Below are 26,560 nucleotides of genomic sequence, written 5' to 3'. Positions count from 1 at the left end.
TGGTCTGGTATTTATTTATCATCACTGATGCTGTAACAGATGAGAGCAGCAGCAGGATGTAAAAAACTTTCTTTCTACAACAACAACAATAAAAGCTTACTGATAATGGAATTTTTAAATTTTATTTATTTTATTTACAGAAGTGTTTACAGAAATATTTATTTGACTAAAACTAGACTAAAACCTTTTTGAGTTTTCAACTAAAACCGGACTTAAACTATCAAACACAGAAATTACTAAAATGTGAATAAAACTAAAGGGGGTCCTGAGATCATTTCAGGGGGTCACCAGATAATTATAAAAAATATATATAGCCTACATTTATCAAACAAATTTGGGTAAAAATTAAACCATTAATGAAGAGATGTTTTTTTTTTTTTTTTTTTTTTTTTATTGGCACCCTAATTAACACACAAACAACAAAGTTAGTACACAAGCCATAATAAAAAAAAAACTGAATTTGACATTATGTCTGTGAGGGAAGCTGAGTTTGGGCATGTAGGTTCCTTGTCACTGTGAGAACAACAGAAAAAACACTTTATCCTCCTTTTTGATGACGACTCAGACAACTTTTCCAGCAATACAGAGGACGGCTCCAAGTTGACCCATTTGATATTTCCATCCATCCATTTTCTGTACCGCTTAGTCCAGTTTGGGTTGAGAGGAAGCTGGAGCCTATCCCAGCAGTTAGCAGGCGAGAGGCAGGGCACACCTTCTGTTTTCCAGCCTTGTTCACTGAAGTTGTTTTCATTAAACTTTTCTTCATTGCACCCATCTGCCTCTTCGCCTACATTTGGGTCAACTTCCTCCAGACTGTAACCCGTGTGTGACAGTCGGTTACGCTCTAACCCAAGATGCTTGTAGTGAGTTAATGATCAGTCTTTCTTCTTCCAGTTCTCACCAGGCTCTATCCACAACCACCAGCCTCTCCTGCCTCGAGCCCTCGCTGCCAGATTACCCCACCACCTGCCTGACCTCCATCATATAGCACTGAGCTCAGTTTTTTTTTTAAATCCTATTTAAATCCAGCTTCCTTGTTTGAGTCTGGTCAAGGTCCATCTTCTGCACTAAAATACTTTTTGACAAATCCTAAAATGGTTATAAAAATCAAAGATGATCAGTTTTTAAATGTACACACTTTTAAATTTGCTCTTAAATAAAATATGTCAATTTTCCCAATTCATACAAACACAACACTTCCTTAAAACGTAGGTGTGACCAGTCAATTTTTGAACAAGTTTCTTTATTTCATTCAGGTATTTGCTTTGCTGAAGGATCTTCAGCTTCATATTTCTGTGAAGCTGAAGAACGGGACTTGGTGCTCATTGTTGCATTGATTATACAATGCAGAGATAAGTATCTGAGCTTCAATGGCGGCTACCTGTAGGACTGACTTGTGGAGGATTCCCTCATGTGGAATTACTCCAGCTGGCCTCAGTACGGTTGACATTGACAACCCTGCTATATGACAAGCTCGTCATCATACCATTCACTAACAGCACACACTAAGTTGCCTCTTTATGTCAACATTTTTTTCTGCATTGCAGCTGATGTTCCATCATTTAGGTCAGTTCTGTTAATTCTGTTAACTGATGTCTCTAAGTTCACTGAAGTCAACCTCTATGATTACATCTTGATAAATGTTTTTAACCAGCAGGAATAAAGAAATATCTGACATTTTTTTTTATTTAAAATGTGGATGAGACCACGTTTAACAACCTGTTAATGGTTCAGAAGACACTGATTTTATATCTGATGTTTCAGTTGTGGACTTTTTCCTTCTTTATTTTATTATTCACCCAACATGATGTTGCTGTTTCCCAGTGGTCTGTCAGTTCTTAGGAAGAGCTGATTCCACATCAGCCAAAGGACAGTAATACGAGTTTGAAGTCAAACATATCAGTGCTGCTGAATATGTAAAGCTTTACTGAGCTCTAAGCTTGAGCAATTTCTCTTAATTATCGAAATAATCAGATTGTAGGAAGGAGAGGCATTGCTTATTGGATTAGTCGAGCCTATCAAACCATCTTCTCATCTCCATCCATTTCACTCCATTCTCTTTTTGTTTTGATTCAATTGGTTTTATTGTCACAAAGGATTTCATATGTTGCCAACAAAAGGACATACAATACAGACCATTACTGATAACCTAAACAATATCAGCATGGATAATGATTTTTAATGTATTATTACTGAATGTCTGCATGAATGTTTTCATTTGACTGATTAAACATTTTAAAATGAACAAAGATGTTTACTAAAATAGGTTAAAATGCTCAAATTGGAAGAAAAATGTTCAGCAAAGACTTAATTTGGGATTTAAACTCTAAATGGAGGAGCTATCTATATTTTTTTCTGGAGGAAGTTACATTTTTTGTTGATGGGAAAGAGAGAAAAAAAACTGTGCTGGTGCAGTCCTTTTAGACGCGAAGGATAGACACCATTAGGCACCATATAGTTTTTTCAAGCTTTCTTTTAACTGTTTTATGCTCTGAAGCAGTAGAAACCTCTATGTATGTATTAATGGTACTAGATCCTCTTACCTGGTTTGTTCTGTCAAGTTCCTTCGAGGCTTTTTTCTTTTGCCTTTCATATTTACACTTTATAATTTACTTGATATTTGTCAAAATGTCAGTTAGTGTATGCTGATGATGTTATGCTACTTCCGTAGACTGAAAGTGTTACAACAGCATCTTTAATTCTTACAGCTTCAGTGAATCAAGTTCAGGACCGGCTTTGTAAATCATCTCTTATTGAATTTTAAAACAGTATAAACGGCGTACATGATGTTTATAAAGCAACCAGAAGTAACGTCTCTAACGTTTCTCTGAAAGAGAAGGAAGTGGAAATTGTAAATGAATTAACAGAACTCAAAACAAATATTTGATTCGTTTTTGAAAGTCAGTGCTGCGCAGATACATGCTCTGATTTTTTATGATGACGAGCATGGGGTTGCTCAAACTCCTTTAATGTCCGTAAGCGATCAGCTGATCAGCTTTTCTCTTGTTGCATTTGTTTATCGTTCAGCTGAGTAGGTGGAAACTAGCGGTTCATAGTTCAAAGTGACATATATTTAACCCAAAGTATTGTTTCTGGCAGGACCATTCTCTAACAAAGTAGTTGACAAGTGGTAGAAAAGATTTATACTTCAGGTATGCAGGGGCGAGACTAGCAAAGTTCTGATGGGGGACCAGGCAGGAGGAACAGGGGGGTTCAAAACAGAGCTTTTTTTAAGGTCTAACTTTTATTAAATATTGAAATCATTATTACAACTAAAGTTACCATCTAATGTTTAAAGTTGAAGAAAAACTTGTAAAACAAAGAGCCAAGGATGTATTTTAATCACAGGTGTTTACTTTGGGTGATGCTGCTGTACGACTTTTATCACTGCTGCACAAACACTCACACTTCAATGATAAAAGCAAAAATGTGTTTTTATCCAGATCATCAGTTTTACCACAGTTTCTTTATCACTATTGGCTTCAGTTGTCATATCTGATGGTTTTATGACAGATATTATCACCATGGATACGTTTGGTGAGATGATGCTGTATGAAATCTGCATTATGATCTAGAACATGGTAGAGATTATGATGAACAAGATATAGAAGTATATTATGTGCTACATTTAGTGACCCTTGGACAACTGACCCAAGTGAAAGTCAGTTAACACTAAACATTTGTAAGTAGTGGCTCTTTCTGTTGATGAAATATAGTAAAAATTGCCAAATTTCAAGATTAGTCACAAATCGTAATTAATCATTATTAATTCATTTGTAAGATGTGATTATTTTGATTTGGCAGCCCTGCTTTATTCATATGTGCATACTTTTGTGTTTATTATGTCTTCTTACCTGTTTAGGGATAATGGGTGGAAATAAGCTTAATTTTTTTTCTGTTTGTTTTAATATATAATCTGTATAATCCAAAGCTACAATCTGACATTTTAACACCATGTTATTTTGTATTGATGCTTAATAATGTTGCTCAGTCAAATTAAATAAATGAGTACTTCCAGTAATGAGTAATGTGATTACAGCTTTCATTTGATCACATTGCGAGTAGGAAAGGACGGCAGCTGGAGGAGCATGTAAGCTGCCTCCTTGTTGATTTACAGCAATGCATACAGTTTGTCAGAACAATACGGGATTAAAGTATTGACTCACTCTGGATGAGTCACTGAGTTGAACATAAAAACCATCTGTAGAGATCAAGACTATTGACACAGAATGTTGAATTATTTGTACAAAGCATCTGGTTTGATAAGCACTGATTTCTTTCTGATGCTATACATATCCCATTTGTGTGTGTGTTTGTGTGTGTTTGTTTGTGTGCGTGGTTTCAGGGTCGAAGAGCAGGGCTAAGGGACATGGGGGGCATTAAGGCGGATCGATATCTGGCAGGCGGAGGGAGTCGGCCATAATCTCTATCAGCTATGTACGAAAGTACATTACTGCCACTACAAAGCCTATTAACAAAACCGCAGGTCATGCATTATTGAACGGATGTTGGTTTTATTCAACCCATTTCAAAGAGATAAAAAAAAAAAAATTAGACAGACAGGAACAATGCAGTTGCTCCCCCACCCCCACCCCACTCACCTGAAAATATTGTTTTTGTTTTTAGTGCTTAATTGGGTTCGTAGTCATGGAGACTAGTGGTGGGGGAGTGGGATCAGACTGACTTGAGGGGGAATATTGATTGGCGATACAGATCTACAGAGAGCGATCCGGAGGGATATCTATCTGTAAACAATGTCTCAGTGCGGCGAGGAGGTTCACCTCTGAATCACAGATGAGCCATCCTCATCTCAGGACTAAGTACTGCTTCATGATGCGGTTAGTTTCTAAACCTTTGTAAATACACATTTTGAAAGGGAGAAACTACTATAAGACCTTTACCTAAGTTTTTGAAAGCAGGGCAGGCTGTTTATTGATTTATTTTCGTTTCATATGTACTATGGTCTGAATATTTCATGGAATTAGTTTGTTTCATTATATTTAAGTTATGTAAAGAGAAGGTCATTGCATATTTGTAGGCTCTATTTTATTGTGATGGTTTAATGTTAGATTTTTATGAGTTTTATGCTCTTTGTTATCATTTGAGTATCATACCCATTAATTGTTTTCTGTGCTTTACTCACCACGTCACACACCAGCAACTGAATATGAACATACTGACTGTGTTGAACATGAAGAAGACATTATCTGAAGAAGAGAGGAAAATAAAGTCAGAAAGCTACATAAAAAGAAGAGTCAACATGGCACTTTTATCGATTGGAGAGAGCTCACCAAGCATAATGCAAGATGGATGCTGGATTAGCTGTCATTAGGGGGTACGTATCTTCTTCTTCTTCAAACCCTTCATTCACTATACAGCACTAGATGGATGGTACACGTGGGGCACATTTAGTTCAGAGGACTGGGTACGACTGGGAAAGCAGTTATGAAAAAAATTTGCATTGTTGTTTGGTTTGGTTTCCTTTCACGCTGCACTCTAATTAAACGGACCAAACCACCTGGACAAAGTCACACGGTTACAACAACTGCTCACTAGGGGCGATATTCCCCGAAAAGACTACTAAGCAAGAATGTTACGACCCAATGTAGGGGTATGATTGGGCGCAACAAAAGATGAAGTTGGGGACAGATGGTAAAGTAAAATAAAACAATTTTATTAAAGCCCGTGAACGGTGAGTGAAAACCTGTAACAAAAAAAGTACACAAAATGAAGTGTTGGGGTTAGCGGACCTGCTGAAAGAAATATACCAGACCCTATACCAAAAACCACCGAGTGAAAACCAAATGACTGTACAAAGACTCGGTGAAGCTAAAATCAAACAAAAGAGCAGCAGATCCATAAACTAAAGTGACAGAAGCCACAACCAAAACCAAACACTAATCTAGCCCAACACTAACTAAACACAAAGCACCCACTGTGGCAGAACAACTAACAGTGTAGTAAAAGCTTAAACAAAACTGAGTGTAAAACGGTGAATCCAACTTAAACCGAACCATGACTAAGTCCTCCCACAGGACAACACAAAATGGTCGGCAACCAAACGGATCACCCATACGAAGCACAGCGAGCACCCAGTAAGCTTTGCTACTGTTACGGCCCCTTTTTAGTCCAGGGGTGTAAAAGGGACATGTAACACAACGAACCAAACAAAGGTCAAAATAAATAATGATTTATTTAAATATTCTCGTTATAACAAAAAAAAAAAAGATCCTTTTCAGGAATGCCCTACAAACTTAAAGTGTCCTTTTCAGGAAATAAACAACACAAAATTGAGCTTTCATAAATAGCTATAAAATAAAAATAAACAACAATAAACACAAAGGAAACTTAACCGTATCAAAAGTATACTTTGTTGTATACAACTCAGAAATTACAATCCACTAAACTAATAACAAAAAGAGGGGAGCTTCTCCTAGTGAGAAGTCCCTGTTAACTCTACCAACATAAAACAGAACACAAGAAGGCACTCTGTGCAATTAACCAATAAATGCAAATCAAAAAGTCCTAACGCTCTGTTGGACACTCAAGATTATCTACCATCTACAAAGTCTACACAATAGCCCAAAGGCTCGATCAAACACAAGTTCCAGAATACTTTCTACTACAGAGAAACACACACTAAATGAGCCAATGCCCTAATGACACCGCTCTCGAGGAATGGGATATTCCCCGTTTTAAGCATCAGTCCAACAATGGTTAATCATCGCAATTGGGATCAGCTGCAGCATCTCTCGGCCCAGCAACCAATCCGCGAAGCAGAGGGGAAGGTCGAGTGACGTCACATCCACAGTCCGTTGAGTGACAGATCCCACAGCCCACCACAGAGGGCCAGCGAGGTCCCGCCTCCGCATCCGCGTGTCACGATGATTGACAGGTCCAGCAGCCAATCTGAAACGGCGGGAGCCGTAACACCCCCTCCCTTAAAATCTGACCTCAGATTCCTTTAAACCGGTCCAGAGGCAGCTACACAAACACAGGAGTTAGTTCACACAACACAGTACACACAAGCATACTCATACACGGGATAGGGCATCTGCAAAGAGGTTGTCGACGCCCTTCTTATGCCGGATCTCCAAATTAAACTCCTGCAGGATAAGAGCCCATCTCATGAGCCTCTGATTCTGATTGTACATGCGATTGAGGAAGGTCAACGGATTGTGGTCCGTGAAAACATGAACGGCCACAGGAGAAGAACCCACATACGCATGGAAGTATTGTAGAGCCAGCAATAACGACAGAGTCTCCCTCTCGATGGTAGAAAAGTGCACTTGATGTTGGCCGAACCCCAGCTGCCAGCAATAAGCGGTGGCCGTAACAAGAAGAAGAAGAACATCCAGTTCATTGATTGGCCCAGATGGAAAACAGCTTGTTCACCACAAATAAAGAATGGAGCATCAAAAAGTTTATGTTGTCTTGGGATTTCTGTTTTTACTTTTGTATTGAAACCTAATATGGTTTCCACAAAAATCTGTCCAGTATCAGCAATAGGAGAGGCAGTGAGATATGCAACATGTGCCTCAGAATGTGTCCTATGTAACTTCCTCTCCTTGGTTCACTAGATGGTCCATTTGCTTTTACACACTGCACCAGGGTTCACTTGCAAGTGAACCGAGGCTTCTGGTTTTCCAAAGTTTGTTTTTCTGGGTCCACACTAGAGTACAAATACACATTCACACTTATTAAAAACTAGCTTTACTATCTGTGAAAGTAGACCAAGGCTTGCATAAAGAGGACCCAACACCACCAGTGTGAATGCACCTTAAATGTCATGTACAGAGGCAGCAAACTATATTTTTATTTATTCTTATATTCCAATTTGTATTCAATGTATACCTCCACTTGATTCCCCTTTCTGTGCAGAATGACTGAAAGTCATGCTTTTCATGTTGTTTACATGTCCATGTGGCATTTATCTGACGCTAGAGAACATAAAAACACAAGAATTTGATCAAAATGGCTTTTCTGGGAATTTTTGCATTTAAATCATTGTGAATCAATGGCGGACAGAAAAGGAGGAGCTCAGACCCACATTTACATGTCATAAAGTCACAGGGCGAGGCCACAAGCTCCTGCCCCGCCCTCTCCACCCGTTCTGACTCTAGGACGAAGAGACAGTGGATCAACACGTATGTGCAGTAGTCGGTTGCTAATCATGTTAGCTTTCATTATTTACTGAAAAACGTTGCTGTGAGAAAGCAGTGGATTAGGTTTCTCTGTCATGACAAACCACATGTTGGTTTGCAATCAACACTTCAATGAAGACATGGGTCAGCATAGCTCCTATGTGACATGCCCTTTTTTTTTTTTTTTTTTTTTCCCCCCACTGCTAATGATCGGTCAGTGTGCTAGCATGGAAAGCCAACACAGAGCAGGAGGGTAGGGCACTGAGCAGTGCTGACTCTGCCCACAACTTAGAGGCAAATTGTTAATGAGCTACTAGTCCTCTGCAGACGCAGAATCCTGGAAAAGGGCTCAGGTTTTATGATTTTTACCAAAAACTTCGTAATCACAATTTAAAGACCACTTAGAACATTTTAAATAGTTCCAAATAAGAATTGGAGTGGGTCTTTAATCTGTTTGTGACAAAAAATATTTTAATTAAATTCTATTTCAGTTATTGTTTTTTTTTTGTTTGTTTTTTTCTTCTTCCTTTCTGTAGAATTTAATGTACATATGATATTTGACACAAGTCTAAGCAATAAACATATTTAGATATCATTGTTGCAGTTATTAAGATGTTTGTATGTGAGCTACAATGAAGGAGTTGTCATTGCACGATAAAAACAGATGTTTATCAACACTGTTTTGGTTCTGACATATTCAATTACTTTTCAGGGATATTATTAGTGTATTGAGGATAATAACACCTGCACTCAATATAAATGGATGGTAAATGGACTTGTACTTATATAGCGCTTTTCCAGTTAGTTTGACCACTCAAAGCGGTTTACACTACTTATCACATTCACCTATTCACATACACATTCACACCCCGATAGGCACATCGGGAGGCAACGTGGGGTTAAGTGTCTTGCCCAAGGACACTTCGGCATGTAGTCAGTGGAAGCCTGGAATCAATCCGCCTACCTTCCTGTCGAAAGACGACTGCTCTTCCTCCTGAGCTACAGCCGCCCCTATATATATAGATGGAACAACAAACAAGTGCTGTCCATCACCTTGAATTTAACCGATACATAACCTGCTGTGGTTTGTCTGTGCTGCAGGTAAAAATGAATATCTGGCATGATTATTAAACACTGTTGGCATCATGTTGGGTCAGAATTGCATATGCAGCTGTCTATCTCTATCTACTAGTAAGTATAGTGAACACTTTATAATGATTCAATGAACAAAACATATTCTAAACAGAAACTTGTTCAGTGCATTTGTGTTTGCTTTGCTCTCAATGCTCGCTACCTTTATTCAAAATTTCATTACAATGACATTACAAAATTTTACCATCTTAATGTTTTGTGGAACATGTTGCAGGTGCAGAATACTTACATGGATATTACATTAAATAAAGTTTATCAATCTATGCATAAAATATCTTGACTTTGCATTGTGTGTGATGAATATCAGACAAGGCAACTTTAATAATTACTGGAAATTTTTCTTTCTCTTTTAATTTATTTTTAATTGGTATTTTTAATACAATCTAAAGCTTTTTCTGATTAGAGGTTGTATCTTCCCTGGTGCTTTAGATCACTTTGTCCTACTTGCAAGCGATGTCTCATAAAGTAATACGGTCCTGCAGGACAGTTTTTAAAACAAGCCCTGACATAAATCCATTAGAGGGGAATTAATAAAACATCAAAGGAGTGCTTTTCCAGTCACTCCTGGCTAGAGAGACCCCAGAGAGTTTTAATTACAGCATGATTGATTTAGCTTTAAATCAGCAGGACTAGACAACTCTATTTGTCAGAAAAGATCAGAAAACTTGGTTTGCCCTGTTTGGTCTCGCTGTGTATTAATGTGACTTCTTCATACTCAGTTTAAAACTGAAAAAGTAGAACTTATTCCCTGGAAACAGCTTGTGTTGACAGTAAAACTTGTCATTACAGACTTTCCTGAGTTAAACTTATCCCTCTTTCACAAAAAAGGACCTTGAAGCATATTTGTAGAGCTGGCTGCATCTTCCTGGCAAAGATTCACATTTTTTCCTTTTTCTCCCAGTTGCAGAGTTTGAGCGTTAGCAGCTCCAATCAGCTGCATTTTCACTTTGGCCTCCTGACTGCGGGAGGATCCCAGACGAGTCCGAGGCTGAACTTTCCCAGCCGCCACTGATCTCATCCCATAATGCTTCATTACTGGAGCATCCACTCTGACCCTGGTAGCTATTTAGCAGTCGGAGCAAACGAGGCCAGACAGGTCCAGAAGCACACAGACGCAAACACAGCCTGCCTGAGATAATAAGCTGATACTGTAGCGAGTGAGAGGCGTCAGCTTGGGTCAGAAGTTTGTGTTTACATCAGCAACTCTGTAGCAGCTCTGCAAACAGGAAAGATTCACCTGCTGATGAATTCTGTTTCTACACCAATTTTCAGCTTCACACAACAGCTCTGGTGTTATAATTCTGGCAGATTTTATCTGTTTCTGCTAATAATTAACAGAATTACATCAGATAAACTACAAAAGAGACTGGGTTCATTATGTGGAAAATGTGTAATTATTGGAAAAGTCCAAACATATTCTTCAACTACTGTAAATGCACACAATACAATCAAATAAAGCAATTTCTTTTTTTATGATCCATTCTTTAAGCTGCTTATCCAGCAGCAGTTATCAAAAGGAGCCCTGCACTGACCTCCCTCCACCCAGCTACCACCTCCAGCTCTTCCAGGAGAACATCAAGGACTTCCCTAGCCAAGGAAGACGTCAGCATGCCCCGAGTCTGCCTCGGGGTCTCCTCCCAGAGGGACATGCTCAGATTACCTCACCTGAGAGGCGCCTGGAAGGCATCCTTGAGCTCGTCATCTTATGTATGAGTCCAGACATCCTTCAGAGAAAGCTCATCTCTGCAGACTGCAACTTTAAACTCAGGCCTACTGTTAAGAGACCATTATCATTGCATACACAGCATATGAAAAAAGATAAGTTCTTTTCCTTTTTTTAAGATTTTAAATATCATGAAATAATAATAATCATCCAGTCATCATCAGATATTAAAATGAAGTCAAATACTACCTCAGATTGAACAACAGCACATGACTAAACCGAAAAACAAGCAGTGTCTAAATGCACTCTTACTGTTTTCAGGTTCTGCTGAGCACTTCTTTGAAAGCAGAAGTTTTGGCCATTTGGTGTGTTAATACGAAACCAAGAGGGAAGACATTCACAATGATCTTTGAGAAGATGTTGCTGTCCATCAATCTGGGAAGGTTTATAAAAACATTTCTAAACTATTTAAATTCCAACATTCATCAAAGACAATTATTACTCAAAAGTGGAAACCACTTAAGACAGCTTCCAGTCTTCCCAGGAGTGGATGTTTAAGCAGCTCTACCTCAGTTAGCATGTTAAATGGTAGCACATGTGTGTCTAATGTTATTGTTTCTATTGGGGAGGTTTCCTGTCACCAGATAGATCCACGTGGTGTTTCCAAAGGCTGCTGTCCCCTGGCTGAGGAAGCTGCTCGTGTGTTGCAGATAATGTCCAAACCCTTTTAATCTTACACAATAAGACTCATTGCTGCAGATTATTCTACAAAACACTAATAAGTGGTTAAAACTTGTTCAGCATTGCAGCAATAAAATACATCAGACATTATAATTTAGCCCTGACATTCATGTAAATCTTATGCATCTGAAAAAAATCTGACAAGGAGCATGTCACTATAGTCTGATATAAATGTGTTTCACACTAATTACTTGCTAATTAAATACTGTTAAGACTGCAATTGTGTATGTTTTATGAACTTTAGAATACATTACTTTAAATCATACAACAGTATTTTTTACAATATGGTTGTCAATGAATTGGACCTTACCCAATATGTATACTGGTGGTGTGGAGATCTGACAGCAAAAGCATTCAAATGTATTTTCATACAGGTGATTTTTTTTCTTTTTTTTTTTTAGCAGTGATAGTCATATAATGAGCTTACAGTTTTCTCTGTGACCCTCCTTCATTCTATTTACTTAATATGAGTTGTGCTTTAAAATAACACAAAATTCTTGATCTCTTCTTTTGGGCCACTGCAGGTCAATATTAAAATACTAAGACCTTCACTTTTTCTTCACATCTCTAACCCACATTCTCACCTTTGGCCTTCCTGACAGCTCACACTGTTTGGTTTCAGTTTGTTGCTTTCCCACTCTCATTAAAGCTTTAATGCATCTGTGAGTTTGTTGCCATCCACCTGTCGACCTCACATGGCCACTAATTTGTCATCCGTCATTTCCAAAAAAAAAAAAAAAAACCTTCTCATCTCTTCTTTATACTAACCGTCAGTGAACCTTAGAGGTAGGTGGAGGCAAACAGGAGGAATGTGATTCATTAGCAGCAGCCACCGCGCTGCCTTCAGACTATAATTAGCCAAAGCACCACTGACTCAAAGTTTACAAGCTGCACTCAGCACCATAAATATTCATATACATCTCTGAGAAATCAATAGGGCAGAACAAAACTTTATGATATTAAAGTATTGCAATATTAATGTGTGGGCAAAAACACTTCAGACAAGCTAAATGCCCCACCCTCCCTCCTCATCTCCGTCATTATGCATGCTGAAAGATCAGATTTCATGACCTTTCCCTTCCTTTGGGAACTTGTATTTGCTTTGGGGAGCAGATAAGCCCAGATGATCTGCAACAATAAAGAAATCTGCGAACAGGCTGGAGAGCCCAAAAAGCTCCCTCCCTCCCTCTCTAATCTTTGCAATTTGCCATGGCTGATAAAATTTTAATGAGGAATAAGCATAATGGGAGCCACAGAGAGATTACAGCGAACTGGGAGTGAGATGCATCGGACAGATGAAGATGGAGGAGTCGGAATCAGAGTGTGTATCTGATGCTCGGTGGGCCCCTGGAGATCAGCGGATACACTCAGCACAGACTGCTGTGGGGTGTTTTTTCTTTGCATGGTTTACAACTTTCTCCCAGTTTAAACTTTTATAGTGTCACACCATTCCTCTTTTAATTACAGCACGCTTATAGAGCCGCTGTTCACCTTTGAGATGTCATTTATTAATCACATTAACAACAAAATGGCTGCAACTTGGTGGTAATAACCAAAGAAACTTTACAAATGAGGTAGGGCTCAGCAATGTTTTCAAACCACATAGACATGTAGAATGGAAAAGCTAAGGATCAAACTGGAAACCTTCAGCTTGAACTAGAACACCAGCTGCAATACAGTGAAGCTGATCTCCGTTAGATGCTTAAATCAGGAACACAAAACCAATAATGCAGCACATAAAAGAATTTTGGTGTTGGACTTCATCCAATGAAGCAGAAACCCAACACATCTGCATGAGGATGGGACCATAATCCATTGCTGGCATTTCCCAGTTTCAGCCAGTTTCTATGGTATCAGATTAAAGTGAAAATTGCAAGTTGTCTTATTTTAAAAAGTAAATTCATAAAGTTTAAAAAGGAGACCGAGTGTGATAATCAAACAGAAAAAGTCACATGACATCTTTTACTGGAACAAAAGTGCTGGTTGGGTAATGGGGAGTGCTGTCGAAATAGATTGAATACGGCATTTAAATGGACGCATTTTCTTTTATTTTTATTTCTATGAAAACAACTTGACAGTACTTTTCCAACATTTATTTACTTTTTTTTCTTATGAACTGAAAATAAACATGTTTCAGGATAAGAAGAAAGAATAAAAGGCTAAAGAACAAGATGGAGTAACACACACACACACTATATATATATATATATATATATATATATATATATGTATATATATATATATATATATATATATATATAGTTACTTTGAGGAATCTTGTTTGTCTTCCATTTTAGAAACTTTAGAAAAAAATATTAAAGTATACAAGTAAAATACTTTCTTCTCATTCTATATAATCAAGCACAATGTGAATATGAAGTTACTTTGGGATAAATTAAATATTTCATTTAAAGCAGCTTGAACCTTTATGCTGACATTTCATGAAATTTACCAAAATTAGTCACATTTTTTATTTGAATAAAATTAAATTATTTGAGTGCCTCGACTCAAAACTGTCGACATGAGTGAACTAAATTCGATTAAATTATATCAATGACTTGTTAGCAGTTGAAAACATTAATTTAAGGTGGTTCACCTTTAATTTAACCCTTTCACACTCCTACTAATGTAAAAATGTCCACCATATATGATGTATTTCGTTTTGGTTTTGAATTAAAACTTTGTCATATTTTCAGAAAAAAAAAACCCAAAGTAAGTGCCTGTTCTTGGTGTCTAAATATCCAGAGACCTCAGCGAATGTATTTCTATTGTCAAAAGGTTTTTGTCTGCTACCTATGTCTGAGTAAATTGTAATAAAGTAGATGAGAAATGTGAAATTTCTATCCTCGCCTGTTTGTTTTGTTTTTGTGTGTGTGACAGGATAACGCCATGCTAACAGTGATTCCATCCACATCAGATCTCAGTGAAAACTTTCTGCAACAAAATCATTTCTGTACAGTAAAGACGCGCTACTGAACTTTAGTAATTTTCTCAGTGATTCGCCCTCTTTCGACTGTTAATTCAGCATCCATCTTGCATCCTTCCTGTACTGTGAGCTCTCTCCAGCCAGTAAAAGTCAGTCTTATCTTGATTTTTGTCCCATTTCTTTTTCTGTCTCTTTCTTTTTCTCTTTTCGTCCACATAGAGGAAAAGATGAATGTCTTGTGGTGTTTCTTTGCTAAATCAGCCATGGTGCACATTCAAAACAACTGGTGAGTTTATGTCTGTTTGCTAGCATGACATAGTATGTAAAGTGAAACTTGGTTGCAACATCACGAATGAAAATGTACCGTGCAGTATCTCAGCTGCATAACAGATGTCGCTACGTCCTCAATCAAGTCCAGAAGTCAGAGTTTTAAGGTTGGAAAGTTCCGCAATTCATCTTTATGGTTTGCACTAAACTAAATTTTCAGTATTGTTTAGCAAACATTCGAGTCTAAACTTTGAACAACAGTTGAAAATAAACATTGTTCTATTGTATTATTTTCTGTATAGTGGAGGATTGGGTCTGTTATAAATGAAGTCTTTATGAGGATCAACTGGGCTTTAAGGGTTATGATTGTGCTAAAAAGGCATTTTCGTTGTTTTTAAGTGGATGTAGTTTCAGGAAAATAAACAGACTAAAAGAAAAACAATTGTAGCAGCTCTAAGATGTAGAAACCCCTGCATGATGCCTGCTGGCTTTTTCCAGGCGACTACACCCAGAGGAGAGGCTGGGAATGAGTTGTTGATTGTGTCTGATGGGGTCAGAGCTGCTTCTGTCTTCTGCTCTGTGATCTACACAGTCACAAAGGCTGCCTAATGCCCCCCTCCCTTTCCCACCCAGCATCACCCCTAAAACAGGCGTGACTCCTGCGATGCCCGATAACACGGAGCCGCTTCGTGTTGCACACGTCGGAGCCACCACAAGCTCTGATTGATTGGCTTCGTCTAACGTGGTGCAAGACAGAAAACACTCGCCATCTCTCAGCAACAATTACCCGTCCCTCCACGCCGACTGTCAGCGCGCTAATTCATCTGTCATCATCCCACTTCTCCCAGTAGAATCGGGCTGACAGCCAGCCCAGTATCAGTCACACAGCATTACACTCCTGCTGACTTTCATTAGCTCCACTTTGTCTTTCACCATGAAGGATGCTGGATTTTCTATTTTACCCTTAAAAGTCATGTTTCTGCTTGTTCTGCTCCAGCTTTGCTTCACATTCACACGAGTCACTCAACACTCGGCTGTGTAATCGAAAATGAAATAACCAATTCAGCCCCGTCAGATCAACCAGTGGGTCTGTCTGTAAAAACCAATGTTAGGTTTTCAGTCACTGCTCAGAAGAGATCCAGTAACAACCTCAAAATGGTGCTCATCTCATGTGAGAAAGCCTTATCAAATTTCTAAGCTAATTCTGTTTTTATTCTTATTATTCTCCTCAACTTTATCCCACAGACGCTCAGACAAAAAAAAAAAAAAGCTTTTTTTTTAAAGTTCTGAGGGTTTATTTATTTTTTATTTAATAAAAAATTTGATTCTTCAGGTTTAAAAGTCTGGTAAACAACTTCAGATGAACTATGAAAGCTGATTCCTCCAGTCATTTGTTTAGAATTATTCGGAATAACTCTAGCTTCAATGTTCTCATTATATTGAGAAATCAACATTTTCTTAAAATTTCTTACTGTAACACAAGATAACGAGCTCCGTTTTTGGAAGATCTCGAGATTCTCAAGGTGAGCTTGTAAATGTGTGGTTACCTAACCCTCATTTAACTCGTCAGAATCTACAACAGTAAGTTAGGGCATGCATGCTGTTCACTTCCTGGCAATGACTTTCCTGAACTCTGTTTAATCAGGTTTTATTATCTCAAGATGACATGTATCTCATTATCTGGAGATTTTAAAAAATAAATAAATCAAGCATGGCCACTTTTAGCTTCTGTAAACAACTACTGTCATTATTAATGAAGCAGCAACTGAGCTAGAAGCAATGTGTGAAACCCAGTCTGGTCAACAGAACAGTCCAGGTGGAAAAATGATAGTGAGTAGATTAGCAGCAGAATGTCCTGCAGCACCGAACAAAATGAGGTTGTCAGTGCTTTTAAAATCATGGCTGATAAATGCATAGAACATGTTTGCCAGTTTAATATTGTCTTTATTCTAAATGAAGAAAAACTAATTATATAAATACTAAACATAACTTTGGTATTGCTCAACTGTGTCATCACAGAAAATGTAAAAATGGTTAACTGTGGTCAGCTGGGAGGAGCAGCACTGGAGCCAGTGGCAAGAACAAATTTAACAAACTGATCCGGAAATCTGGCTCCGTGATTGGCTGCAAGCAACAGAAATTTGAGGCCGTGGAAGAGAGGACTGCAGACATTTTTCTGTCTTGGATAAACTTGACTACCCTCTCTACCACGCAGTGGACAGACAGCGGAGCTCTGGCATCAGCCACAGCAGAGACAATCTGTACTCATGACTGCTTAACTCAGCTTCTTTTACTTTAACCTTTCTATTTGCATATTTGCTTTTATTATTTCATTTGAATTTTGTAAATTGCATACTGTAAATACTATTTTCCCTTTACCTTCTCTATTTTTAATCTGGAAATTTGTTAAGTCTGTTCTGATGTAGTATTTTGGGTTTATTGAGTTATCTATATTCATTCCTATTTTCTATAATGCTACTATAGAAATAATATTTCCCAGACTGGGATGCAAAGATGACCAGTTACAAAATTACAATGTAAAGAGGATGGATAATGGCTAAAAGGGCCTTCTGTGAAATTTTGCATGGGGCCACAAGAGACTCTGGAATTGCTTCTCGAATCACCAAAACTGCACAAAATTGGAAAAAAAAAAAGGTTTCTTATGTGATGAGTCTCCATTTCAGCCCCAACATTTAAATGGTAAGGTCAGATTTTGATTGTAACATAAAAACATGGATCCATCCTGGCTTGTGTCATCAGTTCAGGCTGCTGGTGGTGTAATGATGTGGGGCTTATTTTCATGGCACACTTATGACGCCTTAGTACCATCCGAGCATGGTTTGAACACCACAGTGAGCATTACTGCTGACCATGTCCATCCCTTTACAACCATTGTGTTTCATCTTCTGATGGCTACTTCCAGCAGGATAATGCACCATGTCATAAAGTTCAAATCATCAACTGCTTTTTTGAACATAATGAGTTCACTGTACTCCACTGGCCTCCACAGTCACCAGATCTCAATCCAATAGAACAGCTTTGGGATGTGGTGGAACAGGAGTCTCATCATGGATGCAGCCGACAAACCTGCATCAGTGTGATACTATCATGTCAATATGGAGCTAAATCTGTGAGGAGTGTTTGCACTATCTTTGTGAATCTACGCCACAAGGAATTTATGCAGTTCTACAGATAAAAGGAGGTCTAACCTGGTACTAGCAAGGTGGGCTTAAAGGTACAGTGAGTAGCTTATTTGTTTTTGTTAGCAAAAAAAAAAAAAAAAAAAAAAAAAAAAATCAAGTGTCACTTTCATAAATGCGTATTTTACGATTTTTATTTTAAGTCCAATCACATCCAAATGAAAGCATTCTTGTTGCTTAGAATGAGTTGTTTATAAATACATAGGTGGCGGCGCACCCAACCAGAGGCTGCTATGTTGCATTGCCATCTTTGATTACAGTAGCCGAAAGGGGACAAACTTGTCAGCCTTGTGCGTTTTACCAGCAAGTCCCCACATTTTTGGGGGGAGGGGGCGGGGGTGGTGTAAACAAGCCAAGATGACCGTGGATTTTTCAGTTTGCCAGTTTACATTGAAATGGAGGACCATCTGCTGCTAGATAGCAATAGTTACGTAGAGGCCGCTGGTGACAGTGACGCTGGTAGCAGGTAAGTGACGCTAATGCTGTAGGTGACGTAGTTCCGGGGAGACGGCAGATTCAAACTAGGCGCGCCCAAACATTTATACTTTCATTCAATTGTATTTTGTGCCAGCCTAATCAAAATATTCTTTAAAGTAGGAAAACAGTGTCTTTAAAAGGTACACTCTGGAGCACAGAGGGGGGGATTTGGCCAGCCTGACAGATTTTATAGATCGTTGTTATGACAGAATCGTCATGGGGAAACCAAGCAACACGTCCACCCCCTCCACCTCATCCAAGTCCAAGAGACAGCGAAATGAGGATTCATCTGGAGCTATTTCACCACCGGGGAACGACTCAACGGATATTCTGATCTCTATAGATAAGAAACTCAGTAGTTTTGATGCGCGTTTGAGCCTGGTAGAAATTCTCCACAAGGAGTTCCAGGCGCTACGTGAATCACTAGAATTCAGCCAGAAGCAGGTGGAAACTCTGGCTGTAGAAAATGCTGGTCTCAGAGAGTCGGTAAAATCCCTCACCGAGGACTTAACCCGTCTCTCGGAGGAAAATAAGAAGATTAAGGAAACGGTGATCGATCTGCAGGCGCGGAGCATGAGAGAGAACCTGGTATTTGCAGGGATTCCAGAGCAGACGGAGAAGGACCCCGAGACCACGGTGAAAAACTTCATCAAAACCCACCTGAAGCTACCGGAGGAAACGGTGAAAAACATCTCCTTTCACAGAGTCCATCGCCTCGGCGGAAGTAAACCCGGGTCCAGCAGACCAAGACCTATTGTAGCGAAGTTCATCAGCTTCAAACAGAAGGAGCAGGTGAAGAACCAGGGCCGCGAACTGAAGGGAACGAACTCTGGAGTAAACGACCAATATCCGAGAGAGATCCTGGACCGACGGAAAGTCCTGTTTCCCATCATGAGGAAATTTATGGCTGAAAGCACTCGTGCTATCATCGCGGTAGATAAATTATTTATTAATGGACAGCTGTACCGCGACCCGGACATCACTCCGTGGCTCTACTGACTTGGTATGTGCTTTAATTTTCCTGTATTCTCACTAGATCATGTTATATCCTTAAAACTGCCATAAAAGATAATTTAGTTAACAGTAAATCCACTGCCCGTCTCCACTACAATGCTCTCAGCACAGATGCGTTTTTTAAATTACTTTTTTCCTTTGGCACTGTCGCTCGTTTCACTCTTTACACTTCTTCTCTCCGACCCTTTAACGGTTAACGGTAACACTTGTCATTATATTATATACACATCAGCACTTCTCATGATTCACAGGAACACACACAGAACAGCACAAGCGCACATACATCTCTGTCACAACCAGCTGGCACATACACATGCACGCAGAGAAGCAGTGGGATGCACGCACTCACGCTTCAGTAATATGCATATGGCCCTCATTTCTGTGGTTTGTTCATGAACGAACTCACATTTGTCACTTGGAATGTGCGTGGAGCTGGCACAAGGGAAAAGAGGTTAAAAATTTTTAATCGTTTGCAAGAAATGAAAGCAGATATAATATTACTCCAAGACACTCATTTATCAAACTCAACAATAGATCTTCTCTCAACAACCCAGTTTCCACACGTGTATTCAGCTTGTTATAATTCTAGGCAGAGAGGAGTAGCAACTCTCATTAATAGAAGGTTAAATTTTGACATAGATAATACAATCATAGATCCAGAAGGCAGATTTATAATAGTTACATTATCTATTAAAAATGTTAAGTTATGTATCGCAAATATATATGGTCCAAATGTAGATGATCCCTCCTTCTTTCACTCCCTCTTCGCCTCACTCTATGGTCACTCAGATAACACACTAATTATAGGAGGTGATTTTAACATTATACTGGAGAAAAAAAGTACCACAGGAGCTCATCGAGTCTGGAAATCCTCAGAAACTGTAAAACAGTACATGAAGGATTTTGGTCTCTGTGATGCTTGGCGCTCTCACCATCCCACACTAAGAGAATACACCTTCTTCTCTTCAGTTCACCACTCCTATTCTAGATTAGATTATTTTTTTTAACTAGCAGCTCGCTGATGAATGACATGTCAGAAATCAGAATCCATCCTATTAGCATTAGTGATCACGCACCAGTATCATTCACTCTGAGAAGTAAGAACAATAAACCAGCAACTAGAAACTGGAGATTTAATACGTCATTACTTAAAGATCCTGAGTTTATCAGCTACTTTAAAAGAGAATGGTCCTTATATCTAGAAAATAAGGACTTGCCAGAAACTTCAGCATGTGTTCTTTGGGAAGCAGGAAAAGCAGTAATGAGAGGGAAAATTATTTCCTTTTCTTCTCATAAGAAAAAGAAGGAAACTTTGAGAATTTCAGAGTTAGAACTCAGAATTAAATCCTTAGAGGACGCTTACCATGTCTCCCCAGAAGAACACACACTAAATGCTATAAGGAAAGCTAAACTTGAACTTAATGAAATAATAGATAAAAAGACACAATTCTTGGTGCAAAGACTTCGCTTGGAGAATTTTGAACATGGCAACAAATCTGGAAGGTTCCTGGCTAATCAGTTAAAAACAAACAAGGAGAAAACAACCATCTCCTCTGTCAGAGATCCAGAAGGAAACATCAGCCACGACCCTGACAAGATAAATAACACTTTCAAAGAATTCTATAAAACATTGTATACATCACAACTAACTACAACAGATGACAATATTGATAAATTTCTTAGTAACATCAATCTTCCACAATTAAAACATGAAAATAAAATGGTCTTGGATTCCCCCCTTTCAGTTGGCGAACTCCAAGAAGCTCTCCAGCATATGCCCAACAATAAAGCTCCAGGTCCAGCTGGTTACCCAGCAGAATTCTACAAAGAATTCTGGACAATGCTGGCACCCACTTTCTACAATATGATATTAGAAATAAAGGAAAAACAAAAAATACCTTCAAATATGAACCTAGCCAATATTACTCTACTATTAAAACCAGGTAAAGACCCAACACTTCCATCCAGTTACCGTCCAATTTCATTAATAAATGTAGATCTCAAAATAATTAGCAAAGCTTTGGCCAGAAGAATAGAAAAAATAACCCCTCTAATAATACATCCTGACCAAACAGGCTTTATTAAAAGTAGACATTCCTCTACTAACATGCGTAGATTAATTAACATCATAGATTATTCTACTCTACATAATCTGGAATCCACAGTCATTTCTTTAGACGCAGAAAAGCATTTGACCGAGTAAACTGGACATTTTTATTTGCAACGTTAAACAAACTTGGGTTTGGGTCATCTTTCATAGATTGGATAAAAATATTATATAACAACCCAAATGCATGTGTGAAGATCAATGATCAAACCTCTCCAAGCTTCTGTTTGCAGAGAGGCACCAGACAGGGCTGCCCGCTTTCTCCATCACTCTTTGCTATTTTTATTGAACCCCTAGCTGCTGCCATAAGACAAAATAAAGAAATTAAAGGAATCAATGCCAAAAATATAGAACACAAGATAAGTCTTTATGCTGATGACGTATTACTTTTTCTCCAGAACTCACCGACGTCTCTCCCCCAGACAATCACACTTATTAACACATTCTCATCAATATCTGACTACTCTATTAACTGGTCTAAGACTATTATTATGCCCATCAACTGTGACCTACAAAACATACCCAATACTACAATACAGTATGGAAACATTAGATATCTGGGCATAAACATTTCCCCCAGGTTATCAGAACTAACAAAGCTAAATTATGTCCAGCTACTTAAAGCAATAGAGGATGATCTCTCACGGTGGAGGCGCTTACCCATATCACTCATTGGGAGGGTTGCCACAGTTAAAATGATGGTTCTATCTAAAGTAAACTACCTGTTTTCAATGATACCCACTAAACCATCCTCCAGTTGGTTTAAGTCACTGGACTCACATATATCTAAATTTTTATGGAAAAATAAGCCATCACGTATCAGTCTAAAGACTTTACAACAGACTAAAGATAGAGGCGGATTGGAGCTACCCAACTTTAATCATGTTTTCTTAGCTAACAAGCTGCAGTATATCTCCAAATGGCTTAAACCTAGCAGTCTGGATGAATCATGGTTAGATGTAGAGCAAGCATTGTGTGAGGATGTGTTTATCTCTGACCTGCCATTCATCAGCTCAACCATCAAAACACATAAGTGTTTTAAAAGCATCAATATCAGTTCCTCCTTAGTGGCTTGGTGGGATTTTCTAAAAATAACCAGATCCTCACTTTTTCCATGTAAGTTTACACTTCTCTGGAACAACCCTGACATCCTGCAAAACAAAAAGCTTATCAATTTTACTCAATGGAAAAATAAAGGAATAAAACAGTTAGAACATATAATAGAAAATGGAAACTTCTTATCATTTAATATTCTCACTTCAGAATATGGAATCAGTAGCAAAACATTTTTAGAATATCACCAGCTTAAATCTATTATATGTAAAAAATATACCATTAATCAATTAAACTTACAGCTACCTATTAGGGTGGCAGAATTCATGAATCTCAATGCCCCAAAGCTATTATCAAAAACATATAGACTATTATCTAAACTAGAAGACTCAATCTGTCTTCCAACTTCAAAATGGGAGGGTGACTTATCCAGTAACTTTAATAAAGATAAATGGTCACAAATATGTTTAAACACCTTTAAAATGACTAAAAATTCAAATATGCAACTAATACAATTCAAAATTCTGCATAGAACTCATTATACAGGACAAAGGATGTTCAGGATGGTTCTGTCACAATCAAACATCTGCACACACTGCAATGAAAACACACCAGACAACTATCTCCATGCCTCGTGGTCCTGCACACCTGTCCGCAGGTTCTGGCTTCAGGTATGTGTGGACATGTCAACATGGTTTAAATGTAATATTCCTACAATCCCCGCACTATGTCTACTAGGTGACTTGGGTGACATTAATATGGCAATTAACTCTGCACACATGATACGCACAGCATTATGCATCACAAAGAAAACTATCCTTGTGAACTGGAAAAGCAAAAATAATCTGTGTATTCAGCAGTTTAGGAATCTCTTAGTTGACAACATCAGTAGTGAGACAATGTCTGCCTCCTCAAAGAACTATTTGGCTGAATCTCATTCGTTCTGGTCCCCTGTGCTTAGTTCCATCACTTAGTGTAGGTGGAGAACTGTGACCTCGTTGCTATGGGGGTTTAAGAAATGGCCGAGAGTGACTGGTGGTTGCGGGTTCTTTGTGGTTGCCCATGGTGCGGGACCGGGCTGCTCTGCGGTGGGGGTGGCTCTGGGTCTGGCCCCGTCGGGGGCTGTGGGGGCCAGCGGTTGGAGTCGCCTCGTGGCGGGGGGGTGAGGCCACTGGTGGTGCCTGGGTTGGTGGGTGTCGGTCCTGGGCCGGGCGGCCAGGCTATTCCGGGGCGGGCTGGGCGGGGGTTCTGGGCTCTGGTGCCCGGGGGTGGTCCTCCTCCCTCCGGGGTGGTGGGCTCTGTATGTGCCAGGGGTCTGGGCCTGCCCAGATGTGCTGCCGTGGTGTGGGTTGGTGCATGCCCAGGTGTCTGGTTGACACCCTAGGACCCAGGGTATATAGGCGGGGTGTAGGGGTTTGAAGGAGGGCTGAGTGGGATTCGGGGGATTATAGGGGGAGGTGCTGGGGTGTGAGACAGGGATGCTTGTATGTTGTGTGTGTGTGTCTATACTTTGGATGATGTTTGTGTGGATGGGGTGTATGTTTGTGTGCGTGCGTATGCATGTGTTAGGATGAGTGGGGGTGTGTCTGGGCAGTGAGAGTGGGAGGGTTGGATGCTGTGTGAGTGTTTATATTTTTTGGGTGGGGCTGAGAGGGCATATGTGAGTTAGGATGAGCGGGAGTGTGCAAGGAAATAGGTGTGTGCATGTGTTTCTGTGTGTGGTTGGGGCAGGGTTAAGTGCATATGTGGGGGGGGGGGGGGGGGCCGGGTCGGGCCTGGGGGTGGTGGGCCGTGGGTCTGCCGCTGTCCCCATCCTCTCATTCCCCGTTAGGGGTGTGGGAGGGTGGGTATTTTCTGGGGTGGGTGATGGCTCACTGGCTGCGGTCCCTGGGTGGCCCGGTCGTGGGGGGCGGCCTCTCCTGGTCTGTCTTGCCCTGGGGGGCTTCCTGGGGAGCAGGGGTGCCTAATGCCACCAAAGGCTCATCATCCAGAGGGAAGCAAGCTTCCCTCTGGATGATGAGCTGGACGTACATCCCCGGACCCCTCTTACTTCCCGCTCTCTCTGTCTCACACACACACACGTAGGGAGTTGGGAGGCGTGGAGCCATGAGGGGTGGAACGGAGGAGACCATTCAGTGGTCTCCTTGGATGCACCCCGTGGCGACTCGCCTCTCAGTTTTAATTGCACCGAGACACCAAAACACAAGAAACACAACACCCAACAACACCTGGGGGGCATGGCATGCGGTGCATGGCAGGCAGGGCCACTTAGGTGGCCCAGCTGCCGGCTCATTGCAGTCACTGCCCCTCAATTTTAATTGCACACAGCACACACTACATAAACTGTCAGGAGTGGGGAGGGAGAGGGTATTGGGGACCTCTCACACCCCTGCTCCCCCTGTGTGTGGCTGGGGGCGGGCGGGGGGGGGAGGTTGCTCCAGGGCCGGGTCCCGGGGTGGCTGCGCTGGTGGGCTGCTGGCTCTGTGGGGGTTGGGTCAAGGGGGGGTGATTTTTTTTTTTTTTTTTTTTTTTTTTGTATTTTTCCTGTGAGTTAGTATCTGGTCGCTGTTATGTCTTTTTGATTTGATTATTATTTAAAAAACTCTTAATGACTGGCAGCCCTGTTTTTTCTGTGTTTGTGTTTCTGCTTTTGTAAAAGTTGTAGGAAATTTTCTGGTGTGTTCATGTACAGGTGTAACTGTTTGTCTGGTAATGGTGTGGATTGAAGGGTCGTTTCCTTCTGTCTGTGATCTTTTTGTTTCCTTTCTTCTTTCCCTTTTGCTCTTTTTGCTATTCTCCATCTTTTTCTGTCCCCTCTGGTCAGGTCCAGCAAGATTACATAGATTCCGTGATTCAAAGTAAATAAATAAATTAATCAGATTATCAAGAGGAGCCTTACCCATAGGCCTCCCCTTGGCAGAGCAAATTTGTTCAGCACGATACAGCAACCAGATTATCATTTTGCTTGCTATGATGCTGGACAGGACAAGTTAAAAAAAAAAGAAAAAAGGAAGACCATCCATACTCTTTGCCCCACGAGACGGAGGAAAAAATAGCCAAGAAAAGAAAAAGAAATAACTGGGAGAAAATGAGAGGGTACATCGGTGGAGCATTTACCAGATGGAGGCAATTGATGAAGGAGAGGGATGCGGAGATTGCAGGCTTTTTTGCTGAATAGGTAAGTTAATTCCATCAAACAGTGAAGTTTAATTTGGCATTATGTTAGAAACAGGGCAGGGTAGTCCAGCAACTACTTTATCCTTCCGGTTAAGTCGGATCATTTACTATTACTTGCTACATAAAAACAGCAGAAATGGCTAATTTGTTAGTTAGCCTGCAGTAGAAAAGCTCCACTGCATCAGTTTTCAGTTGTTACTCTTCAGAGAAGTCATACCAGTAGGCGACCGTGCGCTTCTTTCAGACATATTTTCCAAGAGCTTTCCCTCGTGTTTCATAATTTATTTCAGCTGATTTGTCAATGGGTTGGGGGTAGTGTCCTCCTACTCAGACAAAATACCCCAAAGTAATACCAGTTTCTTGTTGTGATTTAATCACCAGAACCACAAGCATTCTAAAGCAAAAATATCTCTCAGATAATTGTTTCTAATCCGTCACCCACCTCCCTTGATGGATCAGCTGAAATACGTGTTATTAAGAACAGAGTAATGTTACAGCACAGGATCTTCCTCTCCAGGTCCACTGCCCCTCCTTTGACTCCTACCTCTCCCTTCATCAGATGAGCTGATTCTGGACGTCACGCAAAACGATTTCACACGATAACATTAGCTATTAGCAGTAGCTTGGTACCAAATACAC

General features: G+C 39.8%; 1 long non-coding RNA gene across 1 annotated transcript in view; it reads right to left on the bottom strand.

The window, feature by feature from the left end:
- LOC121642872 overlaps positions 1-26,560 on the bottom strand; it is a 296,332-nt gene that overhangs the window by 239,496 nt on the left and 30,276 nt on the right. The gene's annotated exons all lie outside the window — the stretch shown is intronic.

Source organism: Melanotaenia boesemani, chromosome 7, assembly GCF_017639745.1.
Source record: "Melanotaenia boesemani isolate fMelBoe1 chromosome 7, fMelBoe1.pri, whole genome shotgun sequence".
In the NCBI taxonomy this organism is placed as follows: domain Eukaryota; kingdom Metazoa; phylum Chordata; class Actinopteri; order Atheriniformes; family Melanotaeniidae; genus Melanotaenia; species Melanotaenia boesemani.
This window is presented reverse-complemented; position numbering and strand designations above follow the sequence as displayed.